We start from the raw sequence: 10,310 nt of genomic DNA, 5'->3' as shown, positions 1-10,310 counted from the left end.
ATGCCCTGTTATTCCCCCCTCTATTATAATCATGGGCTTGAGATAAAGAGAAACCAAAAATGATTATTTGAAAGTCAATATGTGTAAAAAAATAAGGGTGTAAAAACAAAGGACTGATCCTGCTGTTCTCTTTGAAATAAAGAAGAAAGAGATGACCATGTGGATCAAATTCATCCTTTTCACTGTGGTGATGCATATAAATATGCCACCTGTTTAAAGAGAGCGAATGAGGGCAAGAGAGGAATCTGTTAGATGCTGAATGTGGGTAATTTTTACATTTCTGGTTTTAATATGTCTGCTCTTAATACGTTTACAGTATGTATTTATGATCACTTCTCTCATGTCTGGGCTTTGGTCCTCATTATCCGGGCACAGACTTCATTGATTTAAAAGCACAATCAGCATCTATTACATGGATGTCTTCAGAAGTGAGTAATTTTTTTTCCTCTTTCTCTCTGTTCCTCTTTATTTTTCTTCTTTCTCAGATCACTTCCCATCATGTGCTTGGTTTCAGCCATGAAATATCATATCTGAATCATCATCAGAAAGTAAACGGGGTAGAAGACCGTGGAGACATCTCTCTGTATTAGAAACACCTGTTTTCCAAGTCCAGCTCTAGTAATGACTGGATATGCAATCGAAGAGCGCATGATTTCATAATTTGGCACATCTCCATCTATCTGGACATTATTTCCAATAATTATGCACATTTATTTGTCTGGTCTTTGAAACTAAACTCCGCTAAAATTATAAATCAGCTAGTCTTATGTGAAAATGAACCATGGCCTCTCACATCCAGAATGGACAGGTAAAATAATGAAATCTGAATGTAGAAGTGAAAAGGAAAACATTTTAAGGATACTAGAGAGATTCCATTTATTATTTACCAAGCCCATAATTAATTTTAGCAAAGTATCTCTCCAAATACTATGTGTATAGTGATTACAAACCACAAAACCTGAGGGCTCTGCTCACCAAACAGGACCTTGAGTGACAGCTTGTAGTCTATTAGTGAGTCAGATCTGTGTAAAATGATTGATCTTTTCTGGGGGTCCAGATTTTAACCTTTAACAAAATGCTATGCACAACCAGAACGCAGTCAGACACTTCAGTTCTAAAATAATTAAAAATAGTATTAAAAACAAAAGTGTTCAACAGGAAAATCTTAAGTATTTCTTCTGACAGTCCACACAGCTGGTTTGAAGTATGGCTATGTAAAATAACATTTCTGGTAAACTATTGCCCTCTTGTGTTTCTCTTCCACATGATTCCTAACAGCAGTGAACTTGTTGTTTAAGTAAATAACTCAAGATTCTTATTGAATGCAGCAGCACAAGTCACGTCAGTTGTAATGCTCAGATTAACCTTACAGTACTCTGCCCTTTCTTTTTCTATTTTTGCGTATGTATTTTCGATCGTTTTCTAACTTAATTCCGTCCGCCTGCAGTGAAGACTTTATTAATATTTAAATGAATATTGGCGAAGGGTTTATCAAATTGCTTGTATTCCTTGATGTTTACGTCAGTCTAAGCCCCGCCCCTTCAGCATCTCCAACGAATCCCTCTCCCAAAGTACGAATAATTAGAATCTAATATTAGATTGTCAGATTCATCAACCAATCAAATTATTCTATTTGTACACACGCATTTACGTGACATACGTAATTAGAGAGTCAACTGCTCAACGGATGTTTTTCGTGATTGTGCTGCTTTTATTTCAAATATGATAGGTAAGTCTTTTTTCTTCTGAGTTTACCTAAATCTAAATTTAGGCCAATTTAAGCGTTGTTGGTGGCTTTTAACTGTTTCATAATAATTCGGACTCCCCCGAATTACATGACACATTGTAGTCAGCTTTGACATTTTGAAGAAATATGTCACCCAGGATCACAAAACCAGTCATAAGGGTCAATTTTTCAAAATTGAGATTTATACGTCATCTGAAAGTTGAATAAATAAGCTTTCCATTGATGTATAGCTTGTTGGGATAGGACATTATTTGGTCGAGATATAACTATTTGAATACCTGGAACCTGAGGGTGCAGAAAAATTGTATTGAGAAAATTGCCTTTAAAGTTGTCCAAATGAAGATCTTAACAATGTATATTACTAATCAAAAATTACGTTTTCATATATTTACCGTAGGAATTTTACAAAATATCTTCACAGAATATGAACTTTACTTAATGTCCTATTGATTTTTGTCATAAAAGAAAAATCAATAATTTTGACCCATACAGTGTATTTTTGGCTATTGCTACAAATATACCCCAGCGACTTAAATGTAGTCATATAAACAATGTTTCTTAACTTCATGAATCACACTGAAGGCCCAGACTTAAAATGCACAGGGATTTTTAAAAATAAAAGCATTTTAAAACCTCTAAACCATTAATAGTTTCTTATATTCAAAAGCCGTAGACATGCAGGTCAAAAGGAAGTGTTTGAACCTTTTTTACTTGAGGGAGGAAAGGGATGTTTGAGGTGCCAACACCCTCTCAACGCAAGTGGTTCTGATGAAACGATAAGTCCAGATGGAAACAGCCGAGCCCAGGGCCAGACCCCTTTTTCCTGTGGTTCAGTACCTGCGGAGTACAGAGACACCCCACTGAGGCACTTCCTCCTCTAATGAGAGAAGTCCGGCCTCGACTGGTCCCATGGATCTTGCTAGTGACCTTGCTGAAGCAGACACTGAATCAAGCATCCCCAAAACTAGACGTGAAGTAAGAAGAGTGTAGTGGAAAATGTAAACTCTGTCAGAACACATAACTTTGAGAAACCTGCTTTCTGGTGTGTGTTTTTCAAAGCATCCTTAGTAAACTATGGTCACAAGTTCTATCCTTACCAACAGAGTTCAGTCATTCTGGGTTTCCCGATACCATAATTCCAGTGAACATTCAGAATATTCAGTATTGCAAAGTTGTGTGGCTAGAATTAAAGCTCTCGACCTGTAAAAGTATATATATATATATATATATATATATAAATTATGTCTAAAATTTTTCTACATAGTTAATCAAGTGCCGTGTTTGAAGAGTGTAAATGTGCACTAGTACACGGGGTGAATATGACATATGTGGGAACACATTACTAAATCACCCATCTGGAAAGCAAACAACAGAGAACAAAGTAGTCCTCATATGCCATGTTCATTATTTACAGCAATAATCTGACATTAATTTGATCTCAAACCAGCTAATTAGCAGAAGTTATTGCTTCCCCATTTGTGTGATGATGCCATTGACAAGAGCTCTGTTGCAACAAGAGTGCTGCAGTAATGACATATTTTTGTAGGCCAACCTAGAAAGTTCATATCACCCTGGTTCTCTTGACAAAAACGCAGTAGGATTTTTCTACTGGCTTGTGGATTATCGCAGAAAATGTAGGTTATAAACAAACTACACCACAGTCACATAACTTCAACTTAACCACCATTAAGCTTCCGAAAACTCAGACAAATCTTTATTAAAAAAAACGTGAAAATGAGTTGTAATAGTGAGACTATAAACACAATGAGGCTATAATAGCAGACTAATGAGTAGATGCCCTTTTTCGGCATGATGTTTAATGTCCTCAACATCCTCTGTAGTCACATTAGGCCACTTGTTAGCAACCACTTTCTCAAGACTGGTAAAAACTTTAAAACAGTCACAAAAGAGAGTAATACTAATGTATTTTATGTTGTAGAATAAAATGTGAAAATATCTTGAGCTTGTGTAAACCACAGACCTTATTTCAGGTATTTAACCATCTAAGAAACCCAGGGACCAACCGCGGCTTGTCTGTATGAGCAGATGGGGCAGTGCCCTACCAAAATATTCATCCATTTGAAAACAGAGAACTTCATAATAGACTGAATCAGCCTTAAATTGTTAACTTAAAGGGATTTAAAAAATAAAAACTCACCTTCATATCATTCCAAACCTGTTAGACCTTTGTTCGTCATCAGAACACAAATTAAGATATTTTTAATGAAATCTGAGAGCTTTTTGACCCATCCATAGACAACAATCTAACTGAAATGTTCCCAGACCCATAAAGGTAGTAAGGACATCGTAACGTCATGGACCATGTGACATCAGTGGTTCAATCGTAATTTTACGAAGCTATGAGCAGCAGCAGTACGTGCTTTGTTGAATGAAGTTGTTATTTTTGCGCACAAAAAGACTCTCGTAGCTTTGTAAAATTATGGTTGAACCATTGACTATTTTAATAAAGTCCTTACTATGTTTCTGGGTAAGGGAACATTTCAGTTAACTGCGGTCTATGCAGGGTCAGAAAGCTTTTGGATTTCATCAAAAATATCTTAATTTGTGTTCTGAAGATGAATGAAGGTCTTACGGGTTTGGGATGAAATGAGAGTGAGTAATTATTGACACAATGTTCATTTTTGGGTCAGCTATCCCTTGATATAGAAAAACCATAATCCATCACTACAGAGCTTTGTTTTTACTGAAGGGATTGTTCAGCCAAAAACTTAAATTCTGTCATCCTTTACTCACCATCATGTCTTTCTTTCTTCTGCAAAACACAAAAGAAGATATTTTGAAGAATGTTTGAACTGTCCATACTATGAGAGCCAATGATTCAACGTTGTTTTGGACACTGTCTTGAACAGTTGACATGTTCTTCAAAATATCTTTATTCAAAACAGACACAGTATAACTAAACAGTGGAAAAGGAAATGAAAGTTCTAGTCAAAGTAGCTAGGTAGAGCAATATTGCTTGCTATTATTCCTAATGATCGTTTTACTGGGGCAATAAGTATGTTTAAGTCATGTTTACTGTAATTGTGATTGACTGTCTTGCCTTTGTGAAATTATATTGCAAAGCTAAAGTATTTATAGTGTAAAGTATTGACCTGTAGAAATTGTTTTGGGTGTATTGTCAGTGTGGCGACGATTGAGTAAATCCTCATGCCATAAATAATACAAGCCCATAAAAACACCACGCAGCTTTAGGCACGCTTTTCTCTTCTCTATAAACCAATGCGCCTCCTTAGTCCTCGACTAGGCCTCTGCGCCGCATTCTGCAGTTCGATTTGTTCCGCTCATTATTTTCACAGGAAGTTTGTTTAACGGTCGATAGATGGACAGCGCGACCAGCCATCATTCAGTCTGCTTGGAAATGCAGAGCTAATCCAGAACCCCCCCAACAGTAAAATATTCTGGGAAATATTCTGCCAACACACATGCGTACAATAAATCACCTTTATAATGCTTGTCACATAAAATGTTACTATGATGGCTGGCTTAAGATGTGTTTGTAGAGTTGGGCCCAACGGAGGCCGTGCCAGTGCCTCACCATCAATGTTAGCCACTCATCAATCTATGTGTCGAGGCATGTAGATATGTGTTGGGTGCGTGTCTGAATGCAGGTTTGACAAACAGCCGCTGCATTTTTCTCCACCCTTCACCTGGGCCATCGGCTTCATGGAAATTTCAAGCTGGCCTTTCCAAAAAGCTCCATGTTAATCGCCTTACTTGGGTAAAAATGGTGTTCTAATATGGTCAACAAAACACTATTGTCGCACAGCTAATCCATAGTAGCGGACCTGGTGAAACCTTTCTGGCAGTGCAGGCCTACAGGCCTCATTGCTTTGCCCTTATTTCGCCCCACTAGTGGCATTTAGCATCATCACACCATTTTAGACCTCAAACCTGGGGTGTTTTTGTATGTAATGGCACTTTTATTCCCTGATTGCGAGATAAATCTCCATAAGTCCATGAAATGTAGGCAGTTGTTACTGCGCGCAATTGCTACATGAAAATACCTCTGTGCCTGTGTGTGTTCCTGTGCCCTTATGTTTGGCAAACCATGTGCCTCTGTAATTCAGGATAGTTTGAGTTTAACCCTTTAACACCTCGTACGCAACAGCAGCGAGCAAGAGGATGACTGGAATTAGTGAGCAGCTTTTGTTTCACAGTCTCACAGGCTTTTAAAGGAAACAATAAATGTTATAGCTAGATTAGCATCCTTATGTTACACTTTTGGTCTGGAAAGCAGGTGCTGAAAGGGTTGTAAAAGAAAGAGTCGGTTGTAAATGCACGAACAGAGATATTTTCTTTTGTGGATTGAGTTTTGAATGCAATAATTGAGAAGAAGCAGTCAGTGCGTGTGGATGTCCAGTAATATGCTTTAGAGAATGAGAGAAAGAGGAAACAAATTTTAATGTAGGAATGGCATGAAGTTTAAGTTCATATGTCCCACAACAACTGTACCCTGGACCTTTTTTTCCATCTCTGTGACCACACTCCCTCCTCCCAAGCCTTCTTCAGACAGAGGGTTTGCTCGGTAATCCCAAACACCTGCTCCATACAAAGGAATGCCAAGTTAAATTTACTGCAGTAAGGAGAGCCCCAGTGAGAGATGGTCTTTTAATTGAAGGGACTTCTCTCTTGCACTAAAACTAACACTTACTTTTATTCACTCAGTACTGCCTGTGCATGTTCAAAATGCTTGTTTCTGAACTGCTGTCGTGTATACGCAACCCTAATGGAAGGCAAATGGAGATTTATTGCATAAAAATAAGTCTTACCATAAAAAGAAACTATGGAAATTGCTGCCATTTATTGTAATAGCTTTAAACAGCTGCTCATTTAGTTTGACTACATGGAACTTTTTCACTTTCGAAAATGTACATTAACCATTCATTCTTATTAATCAGCATTATTCTTATACGTTTTTGTTAAAACAATACTTAAGACCTTATTCTGCATGAGAAAAACGGTGTGTAAGCTTGATATTTATGTGCGTTTTGAAATCATGTTGATGTAGGAAAGTAAATATCTATGAATAAGCCTTCAGTTTCAGTTCAACTTTGAAATAATAAATAAAACTCATATTTCAGTTGTTCATGTTACTCTCAACATATTGCATGTAATGGTGAAGCAAAACGTACATTTTTTGATGCTGAAACATACGATTTGGACGTGTTTTAACATTTAAACGTAAAAAATGGCTATGTATTTTTAGCTAAAAAAAAAACATAAATATTGACGAATCTTTTATATCATTAATTATCATTTTAGTGATAAGTGATTTAGATTTTTAGACCCCTTAACCTAACGGAATTGACCAAAATATGCAGGGAAATGACCATTTTAGTAACAATATAGCTTTAAAGGATTAGTTCACTTCCAGAACAAAAATTAACAGATAATTTATCCAAGATGTTCACGTCTTTCTTTCTTCAGTCGTAAACAAATTTTGTTTTTTGAGGAAAACATTCCAGAATTTTTCTCCATATGGTGGACTTCTGTGGTGCGAGTTTAAACTTCCAAAATGCAGTTCAAATGCAGCTTCAAAGGGCTCTAAACGATCCCAGCCAAGGAAGAAGGGTCTTATCTACTCAAACAATCGGTTATTTTATAAAAAAGAAAATACAATTTATACACTTTTTAACCTCAAATGCTTGTCTTGTCTAGCTCTGCGATGCACATGCGTACTCTCTGCTGTTCTATCTCCTTTTCTCCTCCAACTTTTACGTTGTTTGAACATTAATGCATTTTGGCAGTGTACACATCTACCCTATAATGATAAAAATCCATGCAGTGGTTTTTAATTAATCTGTAATAATAATATCCCCTTTTTCAAATCAAGCCATTCTCAGATGCCTGTCGTTGTGGTGTCACGATAGTTGATTGACATGAGCATCTTACCTCAGATCAGACAAGAATAGACAAGAATATCTCCAATTGAGTGATTGAGGTGTTGTGTTGCTGGATGTAATAATGCATATAGCAGTCGTCATTTACTCCCGACATCTGAGCCGCTGAAGACGCAGTGGATTACATTTGTTTGTGAAGGAAATGCTCCTCCCGATCTACATAAATGCGTCTATGTTCGCGCAAATCATTTGTGATCCAACTTCATGCTAATCCCACTCATACCTTTAACTATTAACTACCTTTAACTAACTTTAATTATAACTATTTATGTACAGTATAGGAAAAGATGACAGATAAGTCCAAGCACAATAATTTATTTATTGCAAAAATGTCAGAAGCAGTACCACAAGTAATCCAAATGACGATGCGTTGCAGCCGCAGTCCTCTCTGGTGGAATACAATAGTTTTGTATGAGGTGCAGAACAGAACTGAAGTTGTTAATCGCTGAAAATATTATCCAGATTATTATCCCGATCCTCTAAGTGAAGGTGTGCATTTCTCATTCAAACATACCTCACCAGAAACACTGCATGTCGCAATCTGTGCAGGCGAGAGCCAATGAACATTCGATTTTTCTGCCGCAAACCTGACGTAGAGCTTCTTGAACCGGCAATTTTTGAATTTGTTCCTCACAATCATATGGATTTTGAAGATTTGGATTACAGCACACAAATAAAATGGATCCTTTTGTAATTATGTTATGGTTCATGGTATTTTATAGAGAAAACGCCTTTTGTGTCCCAAGGCAAAAAAGTAAATATTAGACTACGTGATAAGTAATGGTTAAATGACTGCAGAAATGTTATTCAATTTAAGGGTTTAAAGTGTAGTCTTGTTTAACATCAAAACAAGCTGGCACAGAAATCACACAGAACGAAATGTTATCATTTCGTATGAAGTAAATGAGTAAGCTCAATTTCATTCATTTAATAATGCAATTGAAAACAAAATGCTATTGATAAGACAACTGAATATAATAGAAAAATTAATCCTGTGATTTTAATATTCATAGGGATTGTTTAACCCAGTGTTTTGGGCTCCAAAATAACTATACAAATATATTTATGGTATAAATATAATGGATTATTTGCAGATTTTTAGTTTTCTAAAGCTGTACTTTGTGTAAAAAAATAGCTGTATATCATTTTGTACATTTCAGTGTATGCTGCACAAAAATGTGTGTGTAAACATGGCGTATGAATATGATCGCTAATGAGATCAGACTGGTCCACCGCAGGCCTCGTAACAGTATTGTGTAAATGTATGTGGTAGTGGTAAGTGGATTCCCTTTTGTATTAAATAATTAAAATTGTAGAGTGGTACTTTTTATGTGGTATATTTCCACAACTTTTTACCCCACAAATGAAGGATCAACTTCAATTCTGCACTGTTCTCTTACAAACCGTTTAAGCCACTACTAAATTAAAATGGTGTGTAGCTGCATGCGGTCCAGATTTTCACTGCCGTGCCTCTGTCCTAATCCATTTAAAGCCAATTACAAGACTATTACAGCGATCACCCTCCCAAAATTACAATGGAGTTGGTGTGGTAGAGAATGAGAACAATGGCAGCCATTTGCCCTAGAGCTGGTCTGTCCAGCCTCTGCGAAACAAGCTTTGTGTTGGCGGGATGTCTCGATTCCCACAGGTGATGATGGATACAATTAGCGTTGAGCTTAGACAAGAGCATTTAGGTGTTGAGTGACATCTTCTGAGGATGTGGTGTGAGTTTAGGGCTTTTGAGCTCAGGATTTTAGGGCCATTTTTGAGGTCTGGTGACTGATTTCCAACAGATTTTAACATTTTAACTAGATTGCTTTAGACTTGAGAAGGATATGAGATGAGCGGCCTGGGTTTATGAGTCTGCCTCACTAAGTTGTACCTCTATGAATCGAAATAAATCACATATTATGCCATTTATTGTTGTGTTACTGTTAGATTATATTTATTGCATGCTTAAAGTGCATTAAGCAGGTACTTGCTGATGTTTTAAATCCCCTTTTCTGCTCCAAGAATTGTCAAGGCTTGTCTTATAATGAAAAATGGGTTGACGTATAGTCCTTATTAAGAGATTAGGAACTGGTTTATTCTTGTTTGTTTGTCAAGACATGATTGAGTAAGAGAGAGAAAGATGCAGGCAGGAAGTTTGTGTGTGTGACCTTTGCACGTGTGTTGTGGCAAGATGTGTGTGCATTTGTCATACATATGGTACACACACAACACCAGGCATTCACAGCATCACACAGCACACGTTTATTTAATTAGGCAGGAAGCAGCCCCTGTGACATTCTCCTGCTTATTTATGATGTGTCACGTCCAATGCGGAGGCCAAAGAACTGATGAGGTGGAAGCCCCCCATTTTGGAGTTTGTTACAAATTTATTCCAAGCCATAATTCTTCATAGCATTTATGTCCTACTTTAACTTGAAGGAAGCTGCAATTAGTCCGGTCTCTAGACTTCCTCTGTGTGAGAGGAAACAGAGTTTCTCTGTAAAGTCTGTCCACAAAAACAAACTGGCTCTGTTGGATTCTTGTTTCGTTTGATTGCATATATTGACAATGCATGCTTTTTTATGTTTTATTTTTCTGAGACTGTGTTTGCTTAGTTTTTTTGGCTTTAATATTTGATGTGACATGTCACA

The sequence above is a fragment of the Labeo rohita genome, chromosome 9 (assembly GCF_022985175.1).
Source record: "Labeo rohita strain BAU-BD-2019 chromosome 9, IGBB_LRoh.1.0, whole genome shotgun sequence".
Taxonomy (NCBI): Eukaryota; Metazoa; Chordata; class Actinopteri; order Cypriniformes; family Cyprinidae; genus Labeo; species Labeo rohita.
Note: the sequence above shows the minus strand (reverse complement) of the source record.